We start from the raw sequence: 18,317 nt of genomic DNA on the forward strand, positions 1-18,317 counted from the left end.
ATTAAAATAAAATAAATATAAAACCAGATTCAAATAGCTGAATAACAAAGTTTAAGCCATACTTCAAAAAAATGATAAAAAACTTGGAACTGGAGTTCAAGGGTTAAATGCATGTTTGGTTCCCACATGGTCTATCACAACCCTTTATAATTCCAGTTCCTGGGGGGTGGGTGTCCTCTTCTGACCTCTACATCAACTATACATACGTAGAAGTGAAATGCTCATAAACACAAATAAATAAATCTAAAATATTTTTAAATTATACAAACTCATTTTTGTAATAGGGATGCAATATATGAGAGAATACATTTTAAAAATATATAAACCCATATAGAATTCTTATTGTAAATAGTACTGCAGAGTTTAACTCTTTAATTTAAAAATAGTATTTTAATTATTTTTGTATAAACTTTGTGACATCCCTCTAAATTTATTCCATAATGTTTTAAATACTTTAAGCAATATGTTAAGACACAATATTCTATATACATGCAGTGCTGGCTGAGGTGTCAGTCCTGCCTGGTCTTACAGTCATTCAATCCCAAAGAATCACACAGAGGTCTACATTAATCATAAACAGGTTGACCTATTAGCTCAGGCTTTTCTTGTTAACTCCTATAATTTATATTAGCCATAATCCTTGCTTGTGTTACCCATGTGGCTTCATACCTTTCATAAGCGAGGCTTCTCATCTTGCTTGCTCTGTGTCTGGTTGACAGTCACAGACTGAATCTTTCCTCTTCCCAGAATTCTCCTGCTCTCATTGTCCCACCCTACTTCCTGCCTGGTCACCTCACCTATACTTCCTGCCTAGCTACTGACCAATCAACATTCTATTAAACAGGTACAAGAAACAAATCTTTATAGGGTAAAACTATTGTTCCACAACAATGCAGGGTGCATATTGAAAAGCTTTTGCTATTGTACATATTTATCAAGAAAATGTGCTCTGTTCTCTTACAAAGTACTGTCAGCAGGCTGGTAATCACGGCATTCCTAGGATCAGGGACCTAAACTGAGTAATTTCTGAATAGGATTATCACAGGTAACCTGTTTTGTCTTGATTATACCACCATTGCTCTCCTCTAGGTTTCCTTCATTGTGGTATACCTAAACAGGCATGCTTCAACTATTAATTTTATTTTGGATGTTAGAACCTCTGAACTTGCCATACTGTGACAGTTTTGATAATGCAACTTCCTCCAGTTGCCAAGTGCTTTTTGATCTTTACTACCTATTTTTGACCATTTGCTTGAGTATGCCTCAAATCATTCAAACTTGCATTTTAAGGTATAATGAGATAACCTTTGCTTGTATCTAAGGAGAGTACAAGTAGTGTAACTTTTACACAGTTTAAGTGTCAACATTGTTTGCCAAAAAAATAAATAAATAAATAAATAAATAAATAAATAAATAAATAAAAGGAACAAGAAAAAATAGAAACATGGAAATTGGTAGACTCAGACAGTTTGGGGAGACCTCGGAGAACTCACTGGCTGTGTCTATAGTTCAAAAAGCTTAGAACAATCTGTAATTCTATTTCTCAATGGCTATAGAATCCCTTTTCATTATAATGGATTCAAAATAAGTAAATCCAATTGAATTGAACAAGCCTGCCACTAAATTGCTCTCTTCATACAAAATCCCTGTATTAAGAACAAATAGTACAGTGGACAAGACTTCCTGAAGTCAGTAGACATCTCAACTAAATTAGAAATGTAAATGAGCACTTCACACATCACATTTTTTCCATGAATGTTTTCCATGAATGAATCTTGGTCTGTGTTCTTAGCAGTTAATATGAGCTTAATTCAGAACTGTATCTTGAGGCTAGGAGATCAACAAGAAAGAGCTTGTTGGTTCCCAGCCACCTGGCTAGATTAGACCCAAAATAATCACACAGATACTGTATTAATTAAAACACTGTGCCCATTAGCTCTAACTTCTTATTGACTAACTCTTACATCTTAATTTAACCCATTTCGATTAATCTGCATAGTATCACGAGGACGTGGCCTACCATCAAAGTTCTGGCACATCTATCTCCCGTGGCAGCTCTATGGTGTCTCCCTCCTCACCTTAGTCCTCCCAGCATTCAGCTTAGTCTTCCCTGCCTACCTAAGTTCTACCCTATCAGGCCAAGGCAGTTTTTTTTATTCATTAACCAACAAAATCAACATGTAAGCAGAAGAACCTCCCACACCAAGATTGTGTTTATGGGCAGGATTGTGGCAACACAAAGGGAAAAAAAGGATAAATAATACTAAGGATGGTTTAAAAAGGCACAGGGAAACACATTGTTATATTTTTACTCAAAATTACATATTATACATAGAATATATGTATATTCACTACATACATATTCAATATATATAATCAATGTTGAAAATGTTATTTTAAGGTGTTTATATTGCATTTGTTTAACTCTGTTAAGCTGTGACACTTTGTCTGTTTTGAACACCTGATGGTCTAATAAGGATCTGAAGAACCAACCAATGGTGAGGCAGGAGAAAGGAAAGGCAGGGCTGGTAGGTAGAGAGAATATATAGAAGGAGAAAACTGGGAGAAGGGGTTCTGAAGAACAGCCAGAGAAGAAAAAGGGCATCAGGGGCCAGCCACCCAGCTACACAGCAATCCACAGAGGAAGAGTAACATTTAAAGAAGTAGATTACAGAGATGGCTCAGCAGTTAAAAGCAGTGGCTGCTCTTCCAGAGGTCCTGAATTCAATTTCCAGCAACTTTGTGGTGGTTCACAACCCCCTGTAGTAGGCTCTGATGCCCTCTTCTGGAATAAAATAGTACATGCAGATAGAGCACTAATATAGATTAAATAAATAAATAAATAAATTTAAAGAAGTAAGAGAATGGGAAAAAAGCAGAGTTAAGGCATAGACAGAATAATATTAGTTAAGAAAAACAGGCAAGAAACAAGTCAAGTTAAAGTGGATATTTATAAAAAAGGGTGGTAGACCTTCAAAAAGTCCAGAGTATAACATCATAAACAAATATCTATACACACACACACGTGTGTGTGTGTGTGTGTGTGTGTGTGTGTGTGTGGAGAGAGAGAGAGAGAGAGAGGGAGAGAGAGAGAGAGAGAGAGAGAGAGAGAGAGAGAGAGAGAGAGAGAGAGAGAGAGAAAGAGAGAGAAACTGGAAGTTACAAAGCTCCTATCAAATGTCTAACAAAAATCCCAATGTTACACATGAGAAATTTCTGAGTTGTAGGTTAGGGGAGTCCAAGAGGCCCTGAAAACAATATAGGTTATTGCCATTGTTTTTGGTTGCTATCCATAAGAAGAATGTAAAACTATATTGATGAAGACACCACATACTTAAGACTAGAACTTGGTGGAGTCAATTTGAATCTGACCTGGTAGCCATGAGGACTAGCTGCCATAGTACGAGAAGAAGCAATGCAAGCCACCAAGAGATAAAAGCAATCAATAATCCTATATAGATGCAACATCTATAAACCACAACAGTTACCAGGTTAACAGTAAAAAATTCCCAAACTGTAATAGTACCAGTTATAGCCTGGGGTAGCCAACTGCCACTACATAAGGAGGGAATTCATCCCTGTACTGTAAACTTAGCCAACATGGAACTTAGAAGATAACCTGCTACCCATACTTTCCTCAGACAATATAATATCCAGCTATATATATTTTTTTATCTTAGGTTACCCTTTATTGAAGAAGCTTCTGTATCTATGACTGATCAAAATATACAGGACAAGACAACTAGTCATGGGACATCCAGCTCCAATGAATACACTTACAAGACCAACTACTCACTTAAGACTTAGGGAACATTGAAGCAGAGGTGAAGGAGAATGTAATAGCTAAGGGACCAAGATGTTTGCTGTGAGGTAGAGATGGGGGAAGTGGGGTAAAAGTATATAAGAGGGGGTGGATTTAGATCTTGAAGTTTAGGGTAAATATTATCAAAATACTTTTGTATTAAGGTTTTTTAAAAATTAAATACATTATTTTTTAAAATGCATAATATAAAATCTTTAATATTGAGTCCCAAATAGGGGAAGTGTCTGATATGTCTGTATCAAACATTTTTTGAAAGTGAATATTATTCTGTGAATTCTCAAATCCATGAGAACTGGGCAAGAAACTACATCAAATTCTTACCCTCATGTTTTAACATCTTTTTACACTCAGGTTTTATGTATGTATGTATGTATGTATGTATGTATGTATGTATGTATGTACATATGTATTATGTATTTATGAGTGTGTATGTGTGTGTATAGGCATGTGCATGCACACACAAGTATTTTACAGCTTATGTGTAGAAGAAATCAGAGACTCTTTTGGGAGTTCTCATTCTACTGTGTGGGTTCCAGTGTTCTTAGGTTGTTTGATTGACAGCAAGTGTCCTTATCTATTGGACCATCTCACTGTTCCTCTGGTGCATTTGACAGTCTCATACTCCCTTTCTCAATGTTGAGAAATCTAATATACTTAAGCAAATCTGTCCAAATTCTTCTCTGTTTACTTATTTCTCTAGGATGATAAGCATTTAGGTTGTCTGTCTTCAGTGGCTCATTGACTCTGTCCTCTTTTCATCAGAGTTAAGCTTCTCTGGGGGACTACTGAAAGACAGAGCACTTTTTCTCTGTTCATCTTACTTAAATAAAACAAGTAAACATTCAGTGACAAAGTCAACTTCAGTTATTAAACACAGAGTGCAAAGCCTGCTAGATGAAATCGGGGCTGCAGAATATAAGAGGCCATATCTGAAATAAAAACTAGTCCCCAAATATCTCTTTGCTTCCCTCCAGTTACTTTCTGTCTCTGTGGGAAGGTAAGAGAGTAGGTTCCTAAGAATTTAAACAAGTCATGAATTTTCCTAGAAGTTTCAAAGGCCAAGTACATTTCCTACACTAGCAGGACTCCCGTGTAATACCTCTCAACATTTTTTTCTGCTCATTCTACTCCCCAAAGAATGAAGAGCAATCTCCCCCTCTCAGCTTTGCCTTCCCTTCCAAGAGCACTAATCTGAATTGAAGGACTGGTGTGGTGAATGCCTTTATGCTTAGATAGAGTAACCATCTCCTGACATTCCCTCAATAAATTAATAGTTAGGTTTCTTGGCAAAGAAAATGATTTTATATACTATATTCCTCAGTGATTTTCATTTTCTAAAACTGGTTTGGATTTCATTTATAGGAAAGCAAGAATTGAAATATATTTTCATTAGTATTCTAAACAAGTCAGTTTAAATGAGTGTTAGGGAACCAGGACATTTATTGCACGTTCCTGGGAGGAACAATGATGTTAGTAAGATTTTATGAGCTCAATAGAAGAGGGGCTTTTCAAACTTGCACGTGCAGGCTGAAAACTGTGAGTAAATGATAGTAAAATGCACTGGAATGGTAGTAGAACAGTCTTTATTAAAAGCACTAGAAGGAAAGTATACCAAACATAGTCTGTAAATGAGGCTTTCTCTCATAAAACATGGGAGATGAGAGAATAAGTTGGTGGTCCAAATTTCGGACCTAGACATAGATAATGGAATACATGGGTCAGGTTTATATTATTTCTAATCTAAAATCTTATTCCTCATTGTTGGCTGTGTCTGTCACATCATCATGTGAAGCACCCTGTTTTCTGTGATTCCTTCATCAAAACTGACATTGTGGGCTTTTTCCAGAGGTTATTAGATTATCTGAGATGAACATGAATCTAATGTTCATAAAAAGTACTTAAAGAACTAATAATGGGAAGAGTTCAGTGGCAATTTCTAAAGAAAGTGAAATCTTTGAAACTTTGAAGAAATTTTCTTGGCTTAACCAAAAGCACATTAGATATTTGTGGTTTATCCTTATACTGAAAGTTATTACTTCAGTTTGTCTTCTCTGTATGTTCTGAGCTCTCCCTTGCAAGGCATTGCTTTGCTATACTCCTATGTGTTTACATTGCTTGCTCCTTGATGATTAAATAGGGGCTATGCCATATGAGTGGGCTCATTTGAGTCTATTTATCTAATTAGTGATAGGAACTTACAAATGTGCTTTTATCAGTGTTGAGTACTGGAGATCATATTTGTTTATCTACTATGTTCAATGTGCACACAGTATATAGTAGCAACATTATGAAGGTTTTCTATCTTCTAATTGCATATCTTGAATGAAGTAAGGCTCAGAAGACCATAGAGATCTCAAAACCACTGCCCTTCAACAAAATTGCCTCTTTTCTTTGGCTTGTAGACTCACAGCTGGGTCTCTTCAGGAAAAAAAGAGCACATAATAATTACACTAAATATGCATTAAATTACTCTGCAAACTGTAATTAAAATCCTGTGTTTGAGGGGTTTAATCAAAGATTTAAATTTTCATCAGGATGCAAGTTAACATGTCAGTTCCAAGACAAAGGCATTATATTTACCAGATAAATATTTGTTGATTAAGGAAAGCACAGGCCCCTACTCTTTCCTTGAGTTTCAGAAGTACACAGAAATATCTCAGGAACAATAAATAAATCATGAAATTTAAAAACATATATAAATGGAATTTTGATACATTGTTTAGTTGGCACCTATATTACTTATGAATGGTATCCTACTTCACAGTGATTTAATATTAATAATATTCCTCAGAAAATCAAGTTTAAGCAAGTGGAGTTAGAGAATGGAAAAATACTAATAAATTGTATCATATAAAAGCAAAGTTAATAAATGCAAAGAAAATGACTTGCTGATTGATTCTCAAGGTTTTATTTAGTTTTTTCAGTATTAAATCTTCTGTATATCAGATTGCTTAAATCAAAATAAAACGAAATGGCTTATCTGAGGTTACAATCTCTTATATTTTTAGTACGTACTGAGCCTGAATTACATACGGGTATAGATTATCGATTAGCTTTATGAAATATTTCGTGTATTTTGAATTTGCTGGGCTCCAGTAGGTCATTGCAAAGATTGTAACTTCTAGTCTCTGTCACGACAGGGACCCTACTTGTGGAGCCCAGGGATCAGAGCAAGTCCTGACAAAAAAAGTAGGAGGGAGGGAAGGAAGCAAAACGGGCCTCTTCACCCTTTGCTGAGGCTAATTTCTTTTTTTTAGATAAGTGAATGGATGCTCTACAACCTTTCCCTGGAATAACTTGTCACTCTAAGGTAGAGGGCAAGAATAGTCAAAGAGACTGGCGAAAACAATGAATGAGTCTGCTCATAGGGGGCAGGGGAAAAAAACGTATTTGGATAGTGCAGCGTTGCTCTTTGAAAGGGAGTTTGAAAAGCCGAGAATGCTAGATTTTTCATTCATTTTTTTATACTTCTAACACGCAGCAATTACTCCAACAGATAGACACTTATAAAGATAAAAATAAAAGAATTTAGTTAAATCCTATATTTTCTTTGCAAGAGATACCTTAAACCACCAATGTGTGTTCTCAGGTAGTCAGGTTCTATGTAGTGTTTTGTATTTCATCTGAAAAAGAGTTTTAAGTTCTTTTTAATCACTGAACCTGCCCTTATACATAAAATGGCATATACAGTAAATGGGAATAGTACATGACCATCTACTACATAACATAATAGACAGGCATCAAATATTTACTGAATGAGAGACTGAAGGAATGAAGTCACAAGAGGGTGAAAGAATAGATGCATGAATGGGTAAAAAAACTAAGGTTCAGCTGGCAGAGAACTTGCCCAGTATGGGCAAGGTCTTGGGTTCAATGCCCAGACCTCGAAAAAAGAACTTAGTTTCAAAGCTCTCCCATTGTTATCCAATCATAAGTCCACAAGCAAGTAGCTTTACCTCATTTGTTTGCCACTACCCCATATAAATGTAAAGAAATTAGTCTCTTTAGGAGAAGCACAAGCACAAAGATTTCTTCTTGCGCACTAATGTGAAGGCCTGTGACTCAAGATCTTCTTTCCTGCTAGAGGGTCATGTGTAACACACCAGGGAGTTATAGGTGTGTGTCATCTCTTCTTTTGTTGCTTTTTGCTATCACACTTCAGTTGACAGAGTAGGTTACTATCAGAAGTCACTGCTCCTCCACTCTGAGAAGCAGAGTTGGGCAGAGCACTCTTGTCAGAAGGAAGTACCCTGGGTACTTCACCAGCTTGTGAAGAACTTACAATGGGGTCTCTTCCTGCTGCATGTTAACAGGACCCAGGAATGAATCATGTTGGTAATTGAGATTTGAAGGTAAGCTTTCTCTAATATCATATCTCAATGAATGAAACGCAGACCACTGCTTCCATTGCTCTGTGGGTGCATATGCGCTTTGTGCATGGGTGTACATGCCCCAGCATCTACCAGCACAAAGGAAAAAAATATAGGAGATAGAATCCTGAGGCAGAAAATCACCAATCCTTTCATAAACATAAACTCTTTTTTAAGCAGCTTTTTCAGTACCACAATGGTGCCAATTAGTTTACAAAGCATCTCTCTGGTTGTATGGGAAAAGATTGACTTAGAAATCTAGTATGTTCACTTGGGCAATGAGAAGTTTTGTCTATTCACAGAATCTTTAATCTTTCTGCCTCTCTGTACTTCAGGATAATGGCTGTGCTGCTAAATCTTTCCTGATTTTGAGGCTCATTTCCTTTTTCTTCCTTCCATTCATTTGGGTTTAATCACACACTTTTAAAGCCCCTTAAAAATTTTCTCCTTTCAATGTATTTAATCACTTTTTCTATAAGTATCTGAAAGATGATTTTTGAAAATTCTGCTCATTTAAATACTTTTAAGCTAATCATACTGCTTACGTGCTCTCATCCCTCTCCCCCACTTCTCATAATATTGTGGAATGTAACATACCCTTGGCAAGAATTTAAACTGTATTTGGTTGAACTGAACAGCTGTTCTGTTTATTTGATATTTGGAAACTCACTATAGCACTATCTGGCTTCCAAGATAAATAGGCTTGTCCCTTTCCTTCAGAATGGGTGGTCACGTTGTATTTTCAATGTCTACTCTCCTAGTCTGTCTTATCACTTCCTCATTTTCTATAAGTTTGCACTAATACCTTTTGGAAATTAATGGAAAATGGATTTAAAATTCTTCTCTCAGACTTCAGAGTGAAGGGGAATCATGAACATAAAGACACATTTGGCCCATACACTGAGAGAACATTCTCGACAATTGGGGCTCAAAGAGGCTAAGGCCTTCGAAGAAAGCCACGGATCAGATGCTAGTGGTATCAACTCTGTATCTACAGACCCAGGTGCTTGTGAAAGTAGCCAGTGTATCAACAAAAGACCTAAAGATGACTTTACAAACTACAATAATATGAAATTACACTGGGATTTTTAATTATTTGTCCTTGTTTCTCTAGAAGACTAAGATTTTCAGTCATGTTTATGACTGAGCCTGTGATTCTCAGGCTAGAGAAACTGCTAGCTGAAGGCCTTTAGCCGATCTTCTTCGGGGGTGTTTGCTTGCTTTCTTCCTAAGCATCCGGGACTTGTCTGAACCCATGTTTGTGAGTAGGAGAGTAAATTCTTGGCGTATTTCTCAAATCACACTAAGCAAACTTCTGTTGGTCTTACATGGTTAAGTTCTCAGCTATATTACCTAGCTTATCCCTTAATTTTCAGAGAATAAAATTTCTATCCCTGAAACAACTTCTCAAAGTTGATTCTCTAAGACCTACTGCCATGTTTCTAAAGGTGGCACTTTCTCTTTATGTTCTAGATAACCAGCTCCATTGGCAGAATGGTTGAACTGAATTTTTGATAAGATATAGAACTCTTTTGTTATTTTTAATTTTTGTTGTTTTTATTGAGCTATAGATTTTTCTCTCTTCCTCTCCCTTCCTCCTTTCCCCCACCTTTACCTTGCCCTGTGACCCCTACATTCCCATTTTACTCAGGAGCTCTTGTCTTTTATTCCTTCTTCTGAAGATCCATGCTTGTCTCTCTTGGGATCCTCTTTGTTTCTGGGGTTGTAGACTATAAGCTCATTTTTCTTTGTACTATCTTTAAGAGCCACTTATGTGTGAGTATACATTATATTTTTTCTTTCTGGGTCTAGGTTACCTCACTAAATATGGTTATTTCTAGATCTACCCATTTGCCTGAAAATTTCATGATGTTATTATTTTTTACTGCTGTGCATTACTCCATTGTTTAAATGTATCACATTTTTTATATCCATTCTTCTGTTCAGGGGCATCTAGATTATTTCCAGGTTCCAGCTATTGAAAATAATGTTGCTATTACTGTAGCTGAGTACATGTCCTTGTGGTATGTCTGAGCCTCCTTTAGATATATACCCAAAAGTGGTATTGCTGGGTCTTGAGGTAAATTGTTTTCTAATTTTCTGGAAAATTACCATACTGATTTCCAAAGCAGCTATTTAAGTTTGCACTTCCGCCAGCAATGGAGGAGTGTTCCCTTATCCCTCATCCTCTCCAGCATAAGACATCATTAGTGTTTTTGTTCTTGGCCATTTTGACAGGTGTAAAATGGGAATTCAGAGTTGTTTTGATTTGTATTACTCTGAAGGCTAAGGATGTTGAGCATTTCCTTAAGTCGTTCTGCTATTTGAGATTTGTCTGTTGACAGTTCTCTGTGTAGGTCTGTACCTCATTTTTTTATTGGATTATTTGTTCTTTTGATGTCAAGTTTCTTTTCTTGAGTACTTTGTGTGTTTTGGTGATCAGTTTTCTGTCAGATGTGGGATTGGTGAAGCTCTTTTCCCATTATGTAGGCTGCCATTTTGTCTTTTTGACCATGTCCTTTGCTTTACAAAAGTTTCTTAGTTTCATGAGCTCCCATTTATTAATTGTTGCTCTCTGTGTCTGTGCTACTAGGGTTATATTTAGGAATTGGTCTCCTGTACTTCATATGTATTTCTCATATTCTTTTCTATAAGGTTCAGTGTGGTTGGTTTTATGTTGAGGTCTTTGATCCATTTGGACTTGAGTTTTGTGCACGGCAATAGATATGGATCTATTTACATTCTCTACATGTTGATATCCAGTTATGCCAGCACTATTTGTTGAATATGCTTTCTTTTTCCATTTTATATTTCTAACTTCTTTGTCAAAAATCAGGTGTTCATAGGTGTATATATGAGTCTTCAATTCAGTTCCATTGGTCCATCTGTCTGTTTTTATGCCAATACCAGGCTGTTTTCATTCCTCTAGCTGTAGCACAGATTAGTTGGAAGGCAAGCTTCAGACCAGTTCCCCTGTTTCTATCTCCCATTCTGCCATAGGAGTACAGGAATTATAGATAGATACCATCATCTCGCTATTTTTAAAAGGTGGGTTCTAGGGATTGAACTCAGATCATGAGGCTAAAATAACAAAAGCTTGTACATAATGAGTTTTCTTCCCACCCCATTAGGTTCTTTGAAGTCCTATGACCTAATATAGACAAAGGCAGCTAGTTGTCAGCTATTAGAAAATACTGACTGGCCAGTCTTAACAAAAGACAGAGAAAGGGGCTTGGAAGATTGCTCAGTGGTCAGAGTATTTGATATGCAAGCAAGGAGATCAGGGTTCAGATTCCCACAACCTACAATGCTCAGTAGGCTTGGATGCTTAACTAAAATTCAACACTTAAAGTGTAGAAATTCCAAGAACTGGCTGTTGTAGGAGGCTGCTTGTTTGTTTCTAGCTGCTCAGACCTGAATTAATTACACAGAAATGATATCATTTTATACACTTCTTGACCAATGACTCTAGCATACTCCTAGCAAGCTCTTACATATTAAATTAACTCATTTCTATTATTTTATATTTTTTCATGAGCTTCATGGCCTACTGACAAGGTTCTGGCTGGCAACTTGCATCTTTCTCCTCTGACAGCTCCATCCTCGACTCCACCTTCATATTCCTAGCATTCAGTTTAGTTTTCCCCACCTAGCTCTACTCTTCCCTATCACATGCCAAGGCAGGTTGTTTATTCATTAATGAATAAAAGCAAAACATATACAGAATGACCTCCCACACCATTTCCCCCATTCTGTTTAAACAAATGGGAAGTTTTTAACTTTAACATAGAAAATTACATAAAACAAAACAGATATCAAGCAAGAAAAACAATTATAATATTTATATCTATTTTATCTCTTAAACTAAGGAAAACTATAATTATTGATATCTATTCTTCAACTCCATCAAAGACTCAAGAAGAATATAATATTACCTAAGTAAACAGAAAGTACATTGTGAACAACTTACAAAACTCTAGAAATGACAGAGACATCTCACTGCCCAGACAGTTACCCAAAGTTCTTCTGTATCATTAGAATATTCATCTTCAGCTTACAGGCCCCAAATATGCAGAAGATTTTTCCACAAAGCAGGAAATTTCAAAGACAGTTCTGTCTATATTAACACTATGCTAGTAACCTTTTTATGTGTCCTTCAGAATGTCTTGCAGACTCTTTCATGAAGCAGGAACCCTGAACAAACGACCATCTCACCTTCTTTAAGCAATTTGAACAGTCATAGTTCTGTGGATTCTGCATGTCCAGTTTATGCAGCATAACATCAAACAATCCAGGCAAGAGGCAGTTTCTTGTCCAATGGCTAATTAATGCCATAAGGAGCCTCTTCAGTATGCATCTTTCTCTTGAAGTAATTGGTGCTGCCAGGAGCAGATGTGTCTAATTGTCATGAAAAGTCCTAAGTTCTTAAAACATTTTAAAAGCCATATTCTGAAGGTCTTTGAAAGATTTGAAGAATACCTATCCAACTGAAATACATCTTTATACATCTGGGAAACCTAAGTAACAAAAATACAAGCTTGACTATTATAGATAATTATCTATTAACATATATCTTAATTATACATTACATTTTTAAATGAGGGGCACAAACTCAAAACCTTAGTTAAGAGTAGTGTAAGACTTTAAGACAATCCTGAAGCCATTTTTGACAATTCTGAATCCTCTCAGCCTCTGTGCCATAGTGCTTCCCCTCCTCCCCTGGGAACCAAGGACCTAACAGCTGCACTTGCACGTACTCAGTTCCTGAACAATTACCCATATACGTATGCTTTGGTTCGGTCCCCTGGGAAACTGGGTCAAAATGACCTCTTACCTCATCTGATCTGGCAACAGCTCTCCAGTCAATTATTGGTAATAGTCCTTTCAAATAAGCCAATCAGAATAGTCAAAGAACAACCCCCTTGCTTCTGTGGCCCCTTTAAAAGTAGACTGTACCCGCTATTCGAGGTCGCTCGGCTTCCCGAATGCTGGGGGACCCTGTTATGACAGAACTAATAAAATCCTCATGCTTTTGCATTGGCTGTGGTGTATGAGATGGTCTCTGGGGGTGACTCCTTCTCGGTGTTTGGACGCTAGAGTCCAACAGTAGAAATATACCTATAACAAAATTGACTTTAAATTTGTATCAATAAAACAAGATCCGAGCCGGGCGGTGGTGGCGCACGCCTTTAATCCCAGCACTCGGGAGGCAGAGGCAGGTGGATCTCTGTGAGTTCGAGGCCAGCCTGGTCTATAAGAGCTAGTTGCAGGACAGGAACCAAAAAGCTACGGAGAAACCCTGTCTTGAAAAAAAATCCAAATAAAAAATACATAAAAAATAAAACAAGATCCATCCAAATACAAATTTCTAAAGCATACCCTCTTTAAATGTAAATGAACATTTATAAACAATCTTTGGGAATTTGGGCATAGTTCTATTCAAACTGATTCCTCCTTTTTGTTGGGAGAAGTAATGTTAGGGGTGTTCATGGTGACCTTTTGGGGGGTCTTGAGCTATCAAACAACATTAGTCTGAAATTTATCCACAGGTTCTTATCTTCTGTGGAAACAAAAGAAGAATCTTTCTTCCAAAGTAAAATATTCTTGGACCCAAATTATAAAATCAAGATACCTTAAAAATATATTTGCTGGTTTAGCTTAGCAGCCCATACAATGATATGTCTCTCTGTATTTAGCTCCTTCACAATCAAAAAATTCAAAGAAAACAAAATAATATACACAATCCAGACTCTCTGTGTACTTTCCATCTTTACATGACTTATTTTTCTTTACTCCTTTCAATCTATAACTGTATATACTCTATCCCTTTAAAGACTTTGTTATATATTTTTTTAAATGATTTACTTGTTTTTATAACAAGCCAGACCTCCCAAAAGAGTCAGATCCATGCATGCTGGAGAACCAGGAAGCCACCGTTGTTTAAAGAAGTCAAAGTTTTTACTGCACCTTTTTAAAAAATTTTTTTAGTTATTTTATTTTTTATTAAAAATTTTCACCTCCTCCCCTCCTCCCACTTCCCTCCTCTCCCCCAACTCCCCTCCCCCTCTCTCTCCAGTCCAAAGAACAGTCAGGGTTACCCTGTGGGAAGTCCAAGGTCCTTCCCTCTTCCCCCAGGTCCAGGAACGTGAGCATCCAAATAGACTAGGCTCCCACAAAGCCCATCCATGCAGTAGAATCAAAACCCAGTGCCAATTTTCTCCCGGGCACAGGGCAGGGAACCCTGACTGCTCTTTGGACTGGAGAGGGAGGGGGAGAGGAGTGGGAGGAGGGGTAGAAGGGTGGGAGGAAGGGGAGGGAAATGGGAGGCTGGGAGGAGGTGGAAACTTGTTTTTTTTCTTCCTTTTCTCAATAAAAAAAAGATAAATCAAAAAAGGCAGATAAATTGATACTTTTAGAGATTTAATTCAATTCCAAGGTTGACTTATGTTATTTTAGAAATTAAATCATTTACTTATGTCATGTTTTAGATGAATGTTGTTTAAAACTGTTTAATATTGTAATGTTTATGTGAGTAAATGTATAATTTCCTAATAAAAAAAAAACCAGTGCCATTATCCTTGGCTTCTCAGTTATCCTCCACTGTCAGCCACATTCAGAGAGTCTGATTTGATCACATCAGTCTCAGTCCAACTGGCCTTGGTGAGCTCCCATTAGATCAGCCCCACCCTCTCAGTTGGTGGGCACACCCCTAGCAGTCCCGACTTCTTTGCTCATGTTTTCCCTCCTTCTGCTCCTCATTGGGACCTTGGGAGCTCAGTCCAGTGCTCCAGTGTGGGTCTCTGTCTCTATCTCCATCCATCGCCAGATGAAGGTTCTATGGTGATATTCAAGATATTCATCAGTGTGGCTATAGGATAGGGTCAGTTCAGGCACTCTCTTTGTGTGTCAGCCCTGCTCTCAGTGAGCCAATTTAGAAAAAAAATTATTGTAGCTACTAAGAAATTGTGTTAAACTGTCCTTTTTTGCCTAGAATTCTTTTTCAAGCTCCCCCAGGTTTTAAGTGGATTTAGTTGGCCATGTTGGTGTGCCAACTGGCTAAGGAGACTAATTGTATAAATAAACTGAGTTTAATTAAGAGCCCTTGCCTGAAAGAACAAGGTAGAAGAAATCCAGGAGACTTTCTTTCTTCTTTCCTTCTTTCTTTCTTTCTTTCTTTCTTTCTTTCTTTCTTTCTTTCTTGTTTATTTTTGTTTTTCGAGATAGGGTTTCTCTGTAGCTTTGGAGCCTATCCTGAAACTAGCTTTTGTAGACCAAGCTGGCTTTGAACTCACAGAGATTCATCTGACTTTGCCTCCTGAGTTCTGGGGTTAAAGGTATGCACCACCACCACGTGACTTTCAAACTTTTATTCTTACATACATGTGGAAACATATACAAATAACACATACACACCAAAAAGTGGAGGAAATCAGTTAAACAATTTAGATGATATGTATCAATCATACAGCCTGTATATAAAATTAAAACTATTTACCTTAAATAATAACACTAACTTGTAGACTGGTTTGCATTGGAATAAAACTATATTTAGAAATCCCACCCTTTAAACATCAAAATGTTACAGTCTTCAAAGGTATTAGCAATACTGATTCCCCAGAATCATTATTAAAACTTCTTGAAGTTATTTTGTTGTTGATGATTCAAGCTTAGGTGTATGTATTATGCAAGCCCAGTATTCAAGGTATTGACATTGATGGCTTCATGTGCTATTTCTGCCATCACATACATAATACCATTTGAGGTTACTACATTGTGACACCATGCTAGAAATCTAAACTAAACCTTGTTTTCCAAAGCCTGCATTGCTAATAACCTGTAATCATTTTCTTAGTACAAATCTAAATGCTGTAAAGTAACATAAAGATCTACTTCATTTGGCAGATTTAATATGTTTAGATTTTTTTATACAAATGTGAATATTTTAATATTGATTTATTGAACCAGATGTTTTCATTTTATAAAAATATGATTAACTATATAAGCCTGACTTTTAATTTAAGGTGGGTTTAGCTTGTAATTTTAAAAATGTACTTATATGACTAGAAGCCATTTTCAATGATAATTAAAATTATATTAAGTGAATATTGCAAAATACAACACCAAAAACTATTATAGTGATGCTAATCTGATAAGTCTCAAAAGCAATAAATGTCATTAGCACTTTAGACAAATGGAAAACAAAAATCAGGATGGCAGAAAAATAAATATGATTATGTTCTTAATATTTGGAAGGTTTGTCAGTAATGCTGACTGTGATAGTTTGAATAAGAATAGCCCACTTAAGCTCATATATTTGAATGCTTATTCATTACAGAGTGGCACTATTTTAAAAAAACTACAAGGATTAGATGGTATGACCTTGCACCACTGGTGATGGGTCTTAAAGTTTCAAAAGTCCATGACAAGTTTCTTTCTCAGCCTTCAGATCAGGATGTAGCTCTCAGCAACTACTCCGGTGCCATATGTGCTACCAGGCTCCCAAATCAATGATAATAAACTAAACTTCTGAAACTGTAAGCAAGCTCTCAATTAAAAGTTATTCTTCTTCTATAGTTGCCTTGATCATGACGTCTCCTCAGAGTACCAAGACACTGAGTTTTAAGCTTTAGAGACTCTTCCAGAAGTAGGTTTCCAAATCCTTGCTACCCTACGATATTAGCAGAGATATAATGCCAAAGTGCTTTCACAAAATACTTACTTTTGTGGGGAAAACCCCATACAAATGAACAGATACCTACAAGCAGCAAAAGAAAGAGAACATGTGGGAGATATACTGTAGATCTGCTGTAAATGTATTATGTTCACAGTCTCTGAGTTGTTACTCAGGTCTTCCCATAACCTTCGTAGACGTCTTCAACTTGGAAACTACAGGGATATTACAGTCTAAGTGACTATTGACACATCACTGAAAGCATTGTCAGATACTCTGATGACAATACATGAGATAATGCTTATTTATAAACTACTTAGATAGAGGAAAGATGACTCAGTGTTTAAAAGTACTTGTTCCTTTTGCAGGGGACACAATTTGACTTTCCAGCATCCACATGTAGGCCAACATACAAGAGATATAGAGACATATAGACTAGAAAAATACCATCCAAAAATAAAAATAAGAAATCTTTACATTAAAAAAAACTATGTCAGGGAGACTACAACATTATATGTCTCTTTAGGGTCAGCAATTAGGTCCAGGCACAAAGAAAGTCACACCTCTAAAATGTTGATATTTATCAAATTGTGTCCACAAGTGCCTCTGGCATGCGAGCTACAGAATATTCTATATAAAATAATATATTTTCTTTTCAAATTAAACATGAGATAATTAATTCTTTACATCTCCATTCTTCCAAAAATAATATTAAAAAGAAATGAATCTTAATTTTGAGTTCTGCTTAAAACTGGGAAATAAAAAAATTCTATTTGAGAAAAGTTCTCATAAACAAAATTTTGTTTAAATAATATGAAATGTTACCTAGCTAACACCCCAAAATGCCACAACAATTTTTATTTATAGCCTTTTAATTTGATCTGCCCTGTAGTAATATGGGCGGAGGCAGGGTTGCGTCCCCCAACACCCCAGCCGCCCGGCTCGGCTAGCTTATGCCCCGAAATAATTACACGGACACTGTATTCATTTAAACACTGCTTGGCCCTTAGCTCTAGCCCTTACTGGCTAATTCTCACATATTAATTTAGCCCATTTCTAATCATCTGTGTAGCGCCCCTAGGTGCGCTTACCGGGAAGATTCTAGCCTAAGTCCATCCTGGGTTGGAGCTTCATCACGTGCGTCTGCCTGGGAGCTGGGCATGGCGTCTCTCTTGCGTCTGCTCCGGAGAGGAGAGCTGCGGAGTCTGACCTCACTTCCTCTTCCTCCCAGCGTTCTGTTCTGTTTACTCCACCCACCTAAGGGTGGGCCTATCAAATGGGCCTAGCAGTTTCTTTATTGCTTAGCCAAAGAAATCAACAGATTGATATATGACACTCCCACATCACTGCCCCAATAAATGCCTCCTTCTTTCTGAAAGTTGGTTCAAAAGAGTTTCCTTGGCTTGCAAAGTCTAAGACTTTTTATATTTATTTTGACTTGATTGGTTAGTTG

This window comes from Microtus pennsylvanicus, chromosome 1 (assembly GCF_037038515.1).
Source record: "Microtus pennsylvanicus isolate mMicPen1 chromosome 1, mMicPen1.hap1, whole genome shotgun sequence".
Taxonomy (NCBI): Eukaryota; Metazoa; Chordata; class Mammalia; order Rodentia; family Cricetidae; genus Microtus; species Microtus pennsylvanicus.